This window comes from Salvelinus namaycush, unplaced genomic scaffold, assembly GCF_016432855.1.
Source record: "Salvelinus namaycush isolate Seneca unplaced genomic scaffold, SaNama_1.0 Scaffold30, whole genome shotgun sequence".
Taxonomy (NCBI): domain Eukaryota; kingdom Metazoa; phylum Chordata; class Actinopteri; order Salmoniformes; family Salmonidae; genus Salvelinus; species Salvelinus namaycush.
In genome coordinates, this window is record NW_024059897.1 from 589,579 (window position 1) to 606,393 (window position 16,815).

The following is a 16,815-nucleotide window of genomic DNA, read 5'->3' on the forward strand; positions in this document are numbered from 1 at the left end:
GCAAACATAGCTACAACATTCACCCTCTTTACACTGTTTTGGTGTATATTAGTCGATGTGTTTTAAACACACTTCTGTCGTATGTACTTGTTGGCCCATTCAATTATATATTTACGTTGTTTGTCAGCTAGCTGGTTTGCTAAGTTAGCTTAGAACTAAGCTAGTCGCTAATGCTAGCTAGCTAACATCTCCGACCATGAGTTCACTAAGCTACTCTCCTCCTGATAAAGAAGATGAGATCTGCTGGACAGAGAAAGAAGCTTTCGTGAAAGAGGAGGACGAAGAGGAGGCTGTTACAATACAAAAACAAGTAGAGGGTGAGGCTGTTACCGTGAAAGAAGAAGAGAATGACGTTTCAGTGAAAGAAGAGGAAGACGCGTTCAGAGTGAAAGAGGAGGAGGATGTTACAGTCAAAGAGGAGGATGCAGTTTTTGGAGTGAAAGAGGAGGAGGGGGAGATGACTGTCACATTGGAGGAAGAAGAGGAGGTTGGAGATCTGTTTAACACCAGTAAGTACCGTCTCTGCAGTCGTTGAACCAATATGCAGTAAAGGGGTTCTACACTGTAATGTTGTTCTGTAGGAATGGCTGAAGCTACACTGTAACGTGTAGAACATCAAGAGTGGACCATCAACAAAACGTTAACAATTGATCAAATGCATCTAATGACAATACCTGAAATACTGTAGTCCTCAATATCTCCTATTAGATTAGCCCAATATGTAGTCTTAAAGGGGCAATCAGCAGTTGTTACATCCATTTTGGGACTTATACATTAATGATATGTACCCATCTGTTTCTTTAAGAATTCACTTATAAATGCCTCATGAGCTTAGTTCAACTGTTGTACCCCATCAGAACCCAATATATAAGCTTATATTATCTCCAATGTTTGTCAGTAAATATAAACAAACACTGTATATCCTCTAAACATGGTTAAAACTAGAATGTTGATATCATGGATCGTTGCATTTCTCCAGCACCATCCCTCAGCTTTTTACCGAAACAGGCAGGGAGTACGCTTTGTTATTGTTTCTACTGCTGATTGCTGCCCCCGTTACTCCTCAAGGTCCAATGACTGTATGTTATTTTCAGAGGTAGACTGGCTCTGGCAGCTAAAATAGTCAAATATTCCATCTAAATGTGAATCCATTCTCAATTGTGATACATTTCTGGAAACATAAATCGCTGTACTTTCATATCAATTCAGAATAATTTGCCATCCAGGACCTATATAATAGGCGTGTCAGAGGAAAGCCCACAAAATTGTCAGAGACTCCAGTCACCCAAGTGACTGGAGTATAGACTGTTAGAAGTATAGACTGTTCTCTCTGCTACCGCACGGCAAGTGGTACCGCAGCGCCAAGTCTAGGACCAAAAGCCTCCTCAACAGCTTCTACCCCCAAGCCATAAGACTGCTGAACAATTCATAAAAACGCCACCGGACAATTTACATTGACCACCCCCCTCCCTTTTGTGCACTGCTGCTACTCGCTGGTTGTTTGTTACCTATGCATAGTCACTACACTCCCCTACCTTCATGTACAGATGACCTCAACTAGCCTGTAACCCTGCGCACTGACTCAGTACCGGTGCCCCCTGTATATAGCCTCCACACTGACTCAGTACCAGTGCCCCCGGTATATAGCCTCCACACTGACTCAGTACCGGTGCCCCCTGTATATAGCCTCCACACTGACTCGGTACCGGTGCCCCCTGTATATAGCCTCCACACTGACTCGGTACCGGTGCCCCCTGTATATAGCCTCCACACTGACTCGGTACCGGTGCCTCCTGTATATAGCCTCCACACTGACTTGGTACCAGTGCCCCCTGTATATAGTCTCCACATTGACTCAGTACCGGTGCCCCCTGTATATAGCCTCCACACTGACTCAGTACCGGTGCCCCCTGTATATAGCCTCCACACTGACTCTGTACCGGTGCCCCCTGTATATAGCCTCCACACTGACTCGGTACCGGTGCCCCCTGTATATAACCTCCACACTGACTCAGTACCGGTGCCCCCTGTATATAGCCTCCACACTGACTCTGTACCGGTGCCCCCTGTATATAGCCTCCACACTGACTCGGTACCGGTGCCCCCTGTATATAGCCTCCACATTGACTCTGTACCGGTGCCCCCTGTATATAGCCTCCACACTGACTCGGTACCGGTGCCTCCTGTATATAGCCTCCACATTGACTCAGTACCGGTGCCCCCTGTATATAGCCTCCACACTGACTCGGTACCGGTGCCTCCTGTATATAGCCTCCACACTGACTTGGTACCAGTGCCCCCTGTATATAGCCTCCACACTGACTCGGTACCGGTGCCCCCTGTATATAGCCTCCACATTGACTCTGTACCGGTGCCCCCTGTATATAGCCTCCACACTGACTCGGTACCGGTGCCTCCTGTATATAGCCTCCACACTGACTTGGTACCAGTGCCCCCTGTATATAGTCTCCACATTGACTCAGTACCGGTGCCCCCTGTATATAGCCTCCACACTGACTCTGTACCGGTGCCCCCTGTATATAGCCTCCACACTGACTCAGTACCGGTGCCCCCTGTATATAGCCTCCACACTGACTCGGTACCGGTGCCCCCTGTATATAGCCTCCACACTGACTCGGTACCGGTGCCCCCTGTATATAGCCTCCACACTGACTCGGTACCGGTGCCCCCTGTATATAACCTCCACACTGACTCAGTACCGGTGCCCCCTGTATATAGCCTCCACACTGACTCTGTACCGGTGCCCCCTGTATATAGCCTCCACACTGACTCGGTACCGGTGCCCCCAGTATATAGCCTCCACATTGACTCTGTACCGGTGCCCCCTGTATATAGCCTCCACACTGACTCGGTACCGGTACCCCCTGTATATAGCCTCCACACTGACTCGGTACCGGTGCCCCCTGTATATAACCTCCACACTGACTCTGTACCGGTGCCCCCTGTATATAGCCTCCACACTGACTCAGTACCGGTGCCCCCTGTATATAACCTCCACACTGACTCAGTACCGGTGCCCCCTGTATATAGCCTCGTTATTGTTATTCTCATTGTGTTACTTTGTATTATTACTTTTTATTTTAGTCTACTTGGTAAACGTTTTCTTCTTCTTGAACTGCACTGTTGGTTAAGGGCTTGTAAGTAAAGCATTTCACGGTAAAGTCTAAGTTGGTGTCTTGACGGATTTGTAAAAAACGGTTTGTCATAAAACACTATACAGTGGGGAGAAGAAGTATTTGATACACTGACGATTTTGCAGGTTTTCCTACTTACAAAGCATGTAGAGGTCTGTAATTTGTATCATAGGTACACTTCAACTGTGAGAGACGGAATCTAAAACAAAAATCCAGAAAATCACATTGTATGATTTTTAAGTAATTAATTTGCATTTTATTGCATGACATAAGTATTTGATACATCCGAAAAGCAGAACTTAATATTTGGTACAGAAATCTTTGTTTGCAATTACAGAGATACGTTTCCTGTAGTTCTTGACCAGGTTTGCACACACTGCAGCAGGGATTTTGGCCCACTCCTCCTCCATACAGACCTTCTCCAGATCTTTCAGGTTTTGGGGCTGTCGCTGGGCAATACGGACTTTCAGCTCCCTCCAAAGATTTTCTATTGGGTTCAGGTCTGGAGACTGGCTAGGCCACTCCAGGACCTTGAGATGCTTCTTACGGAGCCACTCCTTAGTTGCCCTGGCTGTGTGTTTCGGGTCGTTGTCATGCTGGAAGACCCAGCCATGACCCATCTTCAATGCTCTTACTGAGGGAAGGAGGTTGTCGGCCAAGATCTCGCAATACATGGGCTCATCCATCCTCCCGTCAATACGGTGCAGTCGTCATGTCCCCTTTGCAGAAAAGCATCCCCAAAGAATGATGTTTCCACCTCCATGCTTCACAGTTGGGATGGTGTTCTTAGGGTTGTACTCATCCTTCTTCTTCCTCCAAACACGGCGAGTGGAGTTTAGACCAAAAAGCTTTATTTTTGTCTCATCAGACCACATGACTTTCTCCCATTCCTCCTCTGGATCATCCAGATGGTCATTGGCAAACTTCAGACGGGCCTGGACATGCGCTGGCTTGAGCAGGGGGACCTTGCGTGCGCTGCAGGATTTTAATCCATGACTGCGTAGTGTGTTACTAATGGTTTTCTTTGAGACTGTGGTCCCAGCTCTCTTCAGGTCATTGACCAGGTCCTGCCGTGTAGTTCTGAGCTGATCCCTCACCTTCCTCATGATCATTGATGCCCCACGAGGTGAGATCTTGCATGGAGCCCCAGACCGAGGGTGATTGACCATCATCTTGAACTTCTTCCATTTTCTAATAATTGCGCCAACAGTTGTTGCCTTCTCACCAAGCTGCTTGCCTATTGTCCTGTAGCCCATCCCAGCCTTGTGCAGGTCTACAATTGTATCACTGATGTCCTTACACAGCTCTCTGGTCTTGGCCATTGTGGAAAGGTTGGAGTCTGTTTGAGTGTGTGGACAGGTGTCTTTTATACAGGTAACGAGTTCAAACAGGTGCAGTTAATACAGGTAATGAGTGGGGAACAGGAGGGCTTCTTAACTTCTTCTTCCTCCATCCATGATGTCATAATGATAGTTTAACCAGGTTTCTAGGATATATAGTATATTCTAGAATTCATCCATGATGTCATAATGATAGTTTAACCAGGTTTCTAGGATATATAGTATATTCTAGAATTCATCCATGATGTCATAATGATAGTTTAACCAGGTTTCTAGGATATATAGTATATTCTAGAATTCATCCATGATGTCATAATGATAGTTTAACCAGGTTTCTAGGATATATAGTATATTCTAGAATTCATCCATGATGTCATAGTGATAGTTTAACTTCTAGTTCCTCCCAAACCCGGATCCGGGAGCACCCCCACCAGTAAAAAAGCTGACTAGCATAGCCTAGCATAGCGTCACAAGTAAATAGTAGCATCTAAATATCATTAAATCACAAGTCCAAGACACCAGATGAAAGATACACATCTTGTGAATCCAGCCATCATTTCTGATTTTTAAAATGTTTTTACAGGGAAGGCACTATGTAAATCTATTAGCTAACCACGTTAGCAAAAGACACAACTTTTTTTGTCCACCATTTTTTTCCTGCATAGGTAGCTATCACAATTTTGACCAAATAAAGATATAAATAGCCACTAACCAAGAAACAACTTCCTCAGATGACAGTCTGATAACATATTTATTGTATAGCATATGTTTTGTTAGAAAAATGTGCATATTTCAGGTATAAATCATAGTTTACCATTGCAGCCACCATCACAACTCTCACCAAAGCAACTAGAATGACTAGAGACCATCGTGTATTACCTAATTACTCATTATAAAACATTTCTTAAAAATACACAGCGTACAGCAAATGAAAGACACAGATCTTGTGAATCCAGCCAATATTTCAGATTTTCTAAGTGTTTTACAGCGAAAACACAATATAGCGTTATATTAGCTTACCACAATAGCAAACATCACAACAGCATTGATTCAAGCCAAAAATAGCGATAACGTATAAACCACCAAAATATATTAATTTTTTCACTAACCTTCTCAGAATTCTTCAGATGACAGTCCTATAACATCATATTACACAATGCATATAGAGTTTGTTCGAAAATGTGCATATTTAGTGGCACAAATCGTGGTTATACAATGAGAAAAGTTGCCAAGCTGCCCAGAAAATGTCGGGAGAAATCTTTGGAGAGGCACCTATTCTAATCAGCAACTAATCCAAAACTTGACTAAAAAATACAGGTTGGACAGCAAATGAAAGACAAATTAGTTCTTAATGCAATCGCTGTGTTACATTTTTAAAATTAACGTTACTTCAACATACAGCGTGCGCTAAAGCGAGACCGCACCGAAATTCATGGCGGAATTATTATTTGACATTTGTCAACATAAATACGAATTAACAACATAAAGATTGCTTACTATTTGCTGAGCTTCCATCAGAATCTTGGGCAAGGTGTCCTTTCTCCAGAACAATCGTCTTTTGGTTGAAAGATGTCCTCTTCTCCTGTAGAAATAGCAGCTAATGCTAGCCCTCCACCTGAGAGGTGTCCAACTCGTGTGACAAAGAAACCCCAGAAAATCGCAATAAACTGATATAAACTGCTATAAGTCGTTTTAAATTAACTACCTTATGAAGTTTTTAAGACAAAAATCAAATTAAATCAGAGCCGGAGATACAGAACTGCTAAAACGAAAGCTTTTCAGGACGCCATTGTGATGTCCCTCTTGCGCCAGGCGCCCCGTTGAAAAGAACGGTACTTCCGTTCCATGAGCCTTTATAGTGTCCCAGATGTTGCAATCCAGTCCATTCAAATTCTCACCGCTTACTGACATCTAGAGGAAGGCGTATGCAGTGCATGTAGCCCCATAGCTTGCATGGGGACTTATAAACTGACCCTAGAACAGGGACCTCGATTTCAGAAATCTCACTTCCTGACAGGAAATGTGCTGCAGAATGAGTTCTGTTTCACAGAAGAAAGAAGAAGAATTGAGTACGAGGCAGTTTAATTTGGGAACGTAATTATTACAAAGTCCCAACAGCACCCCCTATTGAGAAAAAGTTAACTTCTTATGGCTGCAAGGGGCAGTATTGAGTAGCCAGTTAAATCGTGCCCATTTCAAACGGCCTCGTACTCAATTCTTGCTCGTACAATATGCATATTATTATTACTATTGGATAGAAAACACTCTCTAGTTTCTAAAACCGTTTGAATTATTTCTCTGAGTGAAACAGAACTCATTCTGCAGCACATTTCCTGACCAGGAAGTGGAATGTCAGAAATCGATGCTCTGTTCAACTTCCTGCCTATACATGGGCATGATACGTAAGAGTCTACGTACACTTCATACACCTTCCCCTGGTTGTCAAGAGGCGGTGAGAGAAGAAATTTCGTGTTTATCTTGATCTGAGGTGGAATTAAAGCTCTTTGTATGACGTGACCGTCCATTTCCTGTTTCTGGAGCGCGCGGAAGGGGACATGGATTTGCCTTCTGTTTAGCTGTCGTTATGGACGACTAACATCTCCGGTTTAGATTTTATTTGATACATGTGACCATATCATCGTAAAGTATGTTTTTTCAATATAGTTTAATCAGATTATTGAAATTTGTTCGGGAGTTTTGCCGTGTTCCGTTCTCTGACTTTGTTGACGTTGGAGAGATCCGTGCCACTTGGCAAGTGCCCATGCTAAATGAAGAGAGAAATTTGCCGTTCCAGATCCAAACAACGACTGTTCTGGACAAAGGACACCTTGTCCAACATTCTGACGGAAGATCACCAAAAGTAAGAAACATTTTATGATGCTATTTCTAATATCTGTCGTGCATGTGAACTGGTCGTCGGCGCCCAAGTGTTTCTGGCTATTGTGGCTACGCTAATATAACGCTATATTGTGTTTTCGCTGTAAAACACTTGATAAATCGGAAATATTGTCTGGAATCACAAGATGCCTGTCTTTCAATTGCTGTACACTATGTATTTTTCAGAAATGTTTTATGATGAGTATTTAGTTATTTGGCGTTGGTGTCTGTAATTTTTCTGTCTGCTTTCGGTGCAATTTCTGACTGTAGCTGCAATGTAAACTATGATTTATACCTGAAATGTGCACATTTTTCTAACAAAACATATGCTATACAATAAATATGTTATCAGACTGTCATCTGATGAAGTTGTTTCTTGGTTAGTGGCTATTTATATCTTTATTTGGTCGAATTTGTACTGATGGAGAAAAAAACTGATGGAGTAAAAATAGTGGTGTCTTTTGCTAACGTGGTTAGCTAATAGATTTACATATTGTGTCTTCCCTGTAAAACATTTTAAAAATCGGACATGTTGGCTTGATTCACAAGATGTGTACCTTTCATCTGGTGTCTTGGACTTGTTAATGTGTGAAAGTTAAATATTTAAAAAAAATATCTTTTGAATTTCGCGCCCTGCACTTTGAGCTGGCTGTTGTCATAAGTGTACCGACGTCGGGCTTGCACGCCAAACAGGTTAAAGAAAAACTAACAGGTCTGTGAGAGCCGGAATTCTTACTGGTTGGTAGGTGATCAAATTCTTATGTCATGCAATAAAATGCAAATTAATTACTTAATCATACAATGTGATTTTCTGGATTTTTGTTTTAGATTCCGTCTCTCACAGTTGAAGTGTAAAATTACAGATCTCTACATGCTTTGTAAGTAGGAAAACCTGCAAAATCGGCAGTGTATCAAAAATATTTTTTTTTATGTTGCTGACACCCCTCCCCAGAGGTGTCTCATTATTGGGATTCATTGCTGATTCCTACCTGTAGCTCACTATGAGGTGTCTAGTGATAAAGGTTAAGGCAAGGCTTTCGACTCTGTCAATCACCACATTCTTATCGGCAGACTCAACAGCCTTGGTTTCTCAAATGACTGCCTCGCCTGGTTCACCAACTACTTCTCAGATAGAGTTCAGTGTGTCAAATCGGAGGACCTGTTGTCCGGACCTCTGGTAGTCTCTATGGGGTACCACAGGGTTCAATTCTCTGGCCGACTCTTTTCTCTGTATATATCAATGATGTCGCTCTTGCTGCGGGTGATTCTCTGATCCACCTCGACGCAGACAACACCATTCTATATACATCTGGCCCTTCTGTGGACACTGTGTTAACTTCTTATGGCTGCAGCCCGACGCCGGTACACTTATGACAACAGCCACTTCAAGTGCAGGGCGCGAAATTCAAAATATATATTTTTTTTAATATTTAACTTTCACACATTAACAAGTCCAATACAGCAAATGAAAGGTACACATCTTGTGAATCCAGCCAACATGTCCGATTTTTAAAATGTTTTACAGCGAAAACAGCACGTATATTTATGTTAGCTCACCACCAAATACAAAGAAGGACAGACATTTTTCACAGCACAGGTAGCATGCACAAAGCCAACCTAACTAACCAAGAACCAACCAAACTAACCAACAAACAACTTCGTCAGATGACAGTCTTATAACATGTTATTCAATAAATCTATGTTTTGTTCGAAAAATGTGCATATTTCAGGTATAAATCATAGTTTACATTGCAGCTACAATCAGAAATTGCACCGAAAGCAGCCAGAATAATTACAGACACCAACGTCAAATACCTAATTACTCATCATAAAACATTTCTGAAAAATACATAGTGTACAGCAAATGAAAGACAGGCATCTTGTGATTCCAGCCAATATTTCCGATTTATTAAGTGTTTTACAGCGAAACCAGAATATAGCGTTATATTAGCTTACCACAATAGCCAGAAAGACAAGCCATTTCCCAGTAGCAAAAGTTAGCGATCGTAACAAACCAGTAAAAGATATATATTTTTTGACTAACCTTGATATTCTTCATCAGATGACAGTCCTATAACATCAGGTTATACATACACTTATGTTTTGTTCGAAAATGTGCATATTTAGAGCTGAAATCAGTGGTTACACATTGTGCTAACTTAGCTACTTTTTCCACAACGTCCAGATATTTTCCTGACACTTTTTCTGACACACATATTCTGACCAAATAGCTATTCATAAACATAACTAAAAAATACATGTTGTATAGGAAATGATAGATCCATTAGTTCTTAATGAAATCGCAGTGTTAGAATTCTAAAAATAACTTCATTACGATATGCAGCTTCGGTATAGCTAGAGTACCCAAAGGTTGGGCGTCGGCGACTAGTTCACATGTACGACAGATATATGAAATAGCATCACAAAATGTTTCTTACTTTTGCTGATCTTTCATCAGAATGTTGGACAAGGTGTCCTTTGTCAAGAACAATCGTTGTTTGGATTTGGAACGTCCATTATCCCTCTCGATTTAGCTTGCGCACTAGCCAGGTGGCACGAATCGCTTCATCGTCAACAAAGTCAGAGAACGGAACACGGCAAAACTCCCGAAAAAATTTCAATAATCTGATTAAACTATATTGAAAAAACATACTTTACGATGATATGGTCACATGTATCAAATAAAATCAAAGCCAGAGATAGTAGTCGCCTATAACGATAGCTAAACAGAAGTCAAATCCATGTTTCTCTTCGCGCCTTCCTGAAAACAGGAAATGGAGGACACGTCATTCCATGAGCTGTAATTCGAGTCCAGATCAAGTTACACAGTCCATTTCTTCTCTCACTCCTTGTCGACATCTAGTGGAAGATGTATGAAGTGCATCTAAACTAATACATAACAAGGGCTTTAATAGGCAGCCCCTGGAACAGAGCCTCAATTTCAGACTTTCCACTTCCTGTCAGGAAGTTTGCTGCAGAATGAGTTCTGTTTCACTCACAGATATAATTCAAACGGTTTTAGAAACTAGAGTGTTTTCTATCCAATAGTAATAATAATATGCATATTGTACGAGCAAGAATTGAGTACGAGGCCGTTTGAAATGGGCACCTTTTATCTGGCTACTCAATACTGCCCCTGCAGCCCAAACAGGTTAACAAACCTCCAAATGAGCTTCAATGTCATACAACTCTCCTTCCGTGGCCTCCATCTGCTCTTAAACGCTAGTAAAACTAAATGCATGCTCTTCAACCGATCGCTGCCCTCATCCGCCCGACTAGCATCACTACTCTGGACGGTTCTGACTTAGAATATGTGGACAGCTACAAATACCTAGGTGTCTGGTTAGACTGTAAACTCTCCTTCCAGACTCACATTAAACATCTCCAATCCCAAATTAAATCTAGAATATGCTTCCTATTTCACAACAAAACCTCCTACACTCACGCTGCCAAACATACCCTCGTAAAACTGACTATCCTGCCGATCCTTGACTTTAGCGATGTCATTTACAAAATAGCCTCCAACACTCTACTCAGCGAACTGGATGCAGTCCATCACAGTGTCATCCGTTTTGTCACCAAAGCCCCATATACCACCCACCACTGCGACCTGTATGCTCTCGTTGGCTGGTCCTCGCTACATATTCATCGCTAAACCCACTGGCTCCAGGTCATCTATAAGTCTTTGCTAGGTAAAGCTCCGCCTTAACTCAGCTCACTGGTCACCATAGCAACACCCACCCATAGCATGGCCTGTTTATTGCCTTACCTCCTTACTCCATCACACTGTATATAGATTTTTCTATTGTGTTATTGACTGTACTTTTGTTTATCCCATGTGTAACTCTGTGTTGTTTTTTTGTCGCACTGCTTTGATTTTTCTTGGCCAGGTCGCAGTTGTGAATGAGAACTTGTTCTCAACTGGCCACCTGGTTAAATAAAGGTGGGGGAAAAATGTAATTAAAAATACATTTAAAAAATCATAACTTTATTGACAACACCCAAATAGATACTGTCATTAACGCGATTCTTCAATAATTAAACATATTTCTTAATACTGTAGCAAACATTATATTACACAGGACATTCAAACGAGCCTTACAATTATAATCCAAAGTAGTGTGAAATGCACTCCCCTGAGTTTTCCCCCATTCACATTCAGAATACACTGTGAAAAACTAAAATCTTTGCTCACCAGTTTTGCTCCAGACAGATATACTACATCCATAACTGTCGGTTTCCTCATTAGCAGGGAGGAGTTTATACAACCAAATTGCATGTGCATCGCCCTCGTGCCGCAATTTTATTAAACTCAGAAAGGGGCTTATATTGGAGACCAAAAGTCGTCTGGCACAGTGCTTAGTTTCAACAACATGAATAACTTATTTCTAGCCTACAATCATCGATGTTACTACTAAAATATGACTATTCTTGCTCATTTTAAGACAATTGTCAAATAATTTTAACATTCATTACAGACGTCAATTGTTGTACAACATCATGGCTACGCTGTTGGCATCACCTTTTACAGTGGATTTCCACTGTTGTGGGCCTTTAATCATCTGACTTTGTTGTTCGCACAGGAGAGATACGGGACTATCGTGGATCCTCTGGGGAGCCTCAACAACCTTATGATGCTGACGAGGCAGAGAAGAGTCTCTCCAGATCAGAACACCTCAATAAACACCTGCAGAGATCCACAGGGAAGAGAACTCACTGCTGCTCTGACTGTGGGAAGAGATTCACCTCCTCATCAGACATTAAAATTCATCAGAGAATCCACACAGGAGAGAAACCTTATAGCTGTGGTCAATGTGGGAAGAGTTTTGGTGCATCTAGAGATCTGACAGTGCACCAGAGAATACACACAGGAGAGAAACCTTATAGCTGTGATCAATGTGGGAAGAGTTTTACTACATCTGGCTCTCTGACTTTACACCAAAGAACACACACAGGAGAGAAACCTTATAGCTGTGATCAATGTGGGAAGAGTTTTTGTCAATCTAGTGATCTGACAGTGCACCAGAGAACACACACAGGAGAGAAACCTTATAGCTGTGATCAATGTGGGAAGAGTTTTTGTCAATCTAGTGATCTGACAGTGCACCAGAGAACACACACAGGAGAGAAACCTTATAGCTGTGGTCAATGTGGGAAGAGTTTTACTAGATCTGGCTCTCTGACTTTACACCAGAGAACACACACAGGAGAGAAACCTTATAGCTGTGGTCAATGTGGGAAGAGTTTTACTGCATCTGGCTCTCTGACTTTACACCAGAGAACACACACAGGAGTGCAACCATATAGCTGTGATCAATGTGGGAAGAGTTTTACTAGATCTGGCTCTCTGACTTTACACCAGAGAACACACACAGGAGAGAAACCTTATAGCTGTGATCAATGTGGTAAGAGTTTTTGTCAATCTGGCCAGCTGACTGCACACCAGAGAACACACACAGGAGAGAAACCTTATAGCTGTGGTCAATGTGGGAAGAGTTTTACTACATTCGGCTCTCTGACTTTACACCAGAGAACACACACAGGAGAGAAACCGTATAGCTGTGATCAATGTGGGAAGAGTTTTACTACATCTGTCTCTCTGACTTTACACCAGAGAACACACACAGGAGAGAAGCCGTATAGCTGTGATCAATGTGGGAAGAGTTTTACTAGATCTGGCAATCTGATATTACACCAGAGAACACACACAGGAGAGAAACCTTATAGCTGTGATCAATGTGGGAAGAGTTTTTGTCAATCTAGTGATCTGACATTACACCAGAGAACACACACAGGAGAGAAACCTTATAGCTGTGATCAATGTGGGAAGAGTTTTTGTCAATCTAGTGAACTGACAGTGCACCAGAGAGCACACACAGGAGAGAAACCTTATAGCTGTGATCAATGTGGTAAGAGTTTTTGTCAATCTGGCCAGCTGACTGCACACCAGAGAACACACACAGGAGAGAAACCTTATAGCTGTGATCAATGTGGGAAGAGTTTTTGTCAATCTGGCCAGCTGACTGCACACCAGAGAACACACACAGGAGAGAAACCTTATAGCTGTGGTCAATGTGGGAAGAGTTTTACTGCATCTGGCTCTCTGACTTTACACCAGAGAACACACACAGGAGAGAAATCTTATAGCTGTGATCAATGTGGGAAGAGTTTTTGTCAATCTAGTGATCTGACAGTGCACCAGAGAACACACACAGGAGAGAAACCTTATAGCTGTGGTCAATGTGGGAAGAGATACTCTGGTAAAAGATCTCTGATCAAACATCAGAAAATACATGAAGGAGTTTTTTCATGATATCAATTAAATAATTAAATAATGTCACAATGTAGATTATTTTAACATTGTAGTAGGAGTTTTTTAATGAATGTCAATGTAGAACCCTAAATGTTTGCCCCCTGTTCAATTGATTTTACCCTCAGGGAAAAAATCCAGGCTCTGTATTGAAAGAGTTACTATTTATGTGATTTAACAAAAAGTGACTAACAAAAAAGAATTGTGTTACACTTACCACGTTGGTGACCCACTGGAATCACAATGTAGCTAGCTGTTTACCACGTTGGTGACCCACTGGAATCACAATGTAGCTAGCTGTTTACCACGTTAGTGACCCACTGGAATCACAATGTAGCTAGCTGTTTACCACGTTGGTGACCCACTGGAATCACAATGTAGCTAGCTGTTTACCACGTTGGTGACCCACTGGAATCACAATGTAGCTAGCTGTTTACCACGTTGGTGACCCACTGGAATCACAATGTAGCTAGCTGTTTACCACGTTGGTGACCCACTGGAATCACAATGTAGCTAGCTGTTTACCACGTTGGTGACCCACTGGAATCACAATGTAGCTAGCTGTTTACCACGTTGGTGACCCACTGGAATCACAATGTAGCTAGCTGTTTACCACGTTGGTGACCCACTGGAATCACAATGTAGCTAGCTGTTTACCACGTTGGTGACCCACTGGAATCACAATGTAGCTAGCTGTTTACCACGTTGGTGACCCACTGGAATCACAATGTAGCTAGCTGTTTACCACGTTGGTGACCCACTGGAATCACAATGTAGCTAGCTGTTTACCACGTTGGTGACCCACTGGAATCACAATGTAGCTAGCTGTTTACCACGTTGGTGACCCACTGGAATCACAATGTAGCTAGCTGTTTACCACGTTGGTGACCCACTGGAATCACAATGTAGCTAGCTGTTTACCACGTTGGTGACCCACTTGAATCAAAATGCAACACTTCAAACTGTTTCTGCATATTGGTTATTGATTTGGACACGTTAAAACTGTGTTTTGACATTGCACTATTCCCATTTAGCAAAATGTCATTCAAAAGACGTTGAAAATAAGACTATACCCGAAGTCCAGTATATGTTCTGTCCAGTATATGTTCTGTCCAGTATATGTTCGGTTGTAGTTGAAAGTGAAAGTTGAAAAGATGTCTTTTCGGGTCGATTTTTTTCAATGACTTAAACTGCTTAATTTCAACGTACTTGCAGCCGATACACCTATAATCAATTTTAACAATCTGACCACTCCAGTATTTCTTGACAACATTCAAGTGCTAATTGTCTTTATTCCACTACTGAAGAAGCATGACTCAAATCACCTCATATATTCAAACATCCAGCCTGACAAAAGATACATGTTTTATTATTCCATGCCTCACCATTAAGTGAACTATTGACAATACATATTAACAAAGGGGTGAATATTTGGTTTTGATATTTCATATTTACAATCATGTAACATTTACTAATCATAGTTATTCATGCAACCAACTTGACATTTTTGGGTACATTTATATTGACATTGTTACCCTGCTTTTATAATATCAGGGTTCATTCTCAGATGTGCCAACCCAAATGTACTAGAGCATGACATTGGGGACTTTATATGCAACAACATGCCTATTGAGTGATCCCTGAAAAGAGAGAGAAGCTCCACAGTGAGGAGAAGAAGCTAGAAGCTAGTGAGTTTTAGGAAGACGAGAGTTCTAGAAGCTATTGAGTTTTAGGAAGACGAGAGTTCTAGAAGCTAGTGAGTTTTAGGAAGATGAGAGTTCTAGAAGCTAGTGAGTTTTAGGAAGATGAGAGTTCTAGAAGCTAGTAGGTTTTAGGAAGACGAGAGTTCTAGAAGCTAGTGAGTTTTAGGAAGACGAGAGGTCTAGAAGCTAGTGAGTTTTAGGAAGACGAGAGTTCTAGAAGCTATTGAGTTTTAGGAAGACGAGAGTTCTAGAAGTTAGTGAGTTTTAGGAAGACGAGAGTTCTAGAAGCTATTGAGTTTTAGGAAGACGAGAGTTCTAGAAGTTAGTGAGTTTTAGGAAGACGAGAGTTCTAGAAGCTATTGAGTTTTAGGAAGACGAGAGTTCTAGAAGCTAGTGAGTTTTAGGAAGACGAGAGTTCTAGAAGCTAGTGAGTTTTTAGGAAGACGAGAGTTCTAGAAGATAGTGAGTTCTAGGATTCTATAGAAAGAAAAAGGAGAAAAAAATAATATGATCGTATATTATTATTTAGAAACGTGTTTTTTCTTGTTTTTAAATGTTGACAGCCAGTAGACACCATGTTTATATTGTAGAAGGTGAAGCATTGTAGATGATTATGTGAAATGGAAGTTGTAGAGATACTCTGAATGATTGGCTATGAAAAGCTAACTGACATTTACTCCTGAGGTGCTGACCTGTTACACCCTCAACAACCACTAATTATTGTTATTTGACCCTGCTGGTCATCTATGAACATTTGAACATCTTGGCCATGTTCTGTTATAATCTCCACTCGGCACAGCCAGAAGAGGACTGGCCACCCCTGAGAGCCTGATTCCTCTCTAGGTTTCTTCCTAGGTTCTTGTCTTTCTAGGGAGTTTTTCCTAGCCACCGTGCTTCTACACCTGCATTGCTTGCTGTTTGGGGTTTTAGGCTGGGTTTCTGTACAGTACTCTGTGACATCAGCTGATGTAAGAAGGGCTTTATAAATACATTTGATTGATTGTACAACTGAATGCATTCAACTGAAATGTGTCTTGGGAGTACTGATTGGTGTCACCTCGTTAGTCAGTATGTGTTACACCTGTGCTGGCTTGTCCATCTCGTTAGTGGGAAGGTGTTTCACCTGAGCTGGTCCAAGTTCTATTTAAGAGTGTCTGGCCCAGTGCTCCAGTTGTGTTGATAGATGTGGAGAGTCAACACCTTTAGTTGCGCTACCTTTTTGGTTTGCTTCCTGTCTTTAAGTTTGTTGTGGGTTTTTCTTTTGTTTGCCTCTTCTTGGCAGATTTAGTGGGTCTCATGGTGGGTGTCTTTTAGGTCCCAGTTGTTGTTACTAGTCAACTTCTAGTGGACACCCCCATAGTGTCTTTCAGAACCCCTCCTAGAACCTGTTTAGTTGTAGTTGTCAGTGACTCTGTTAGTTCTGAAAAACA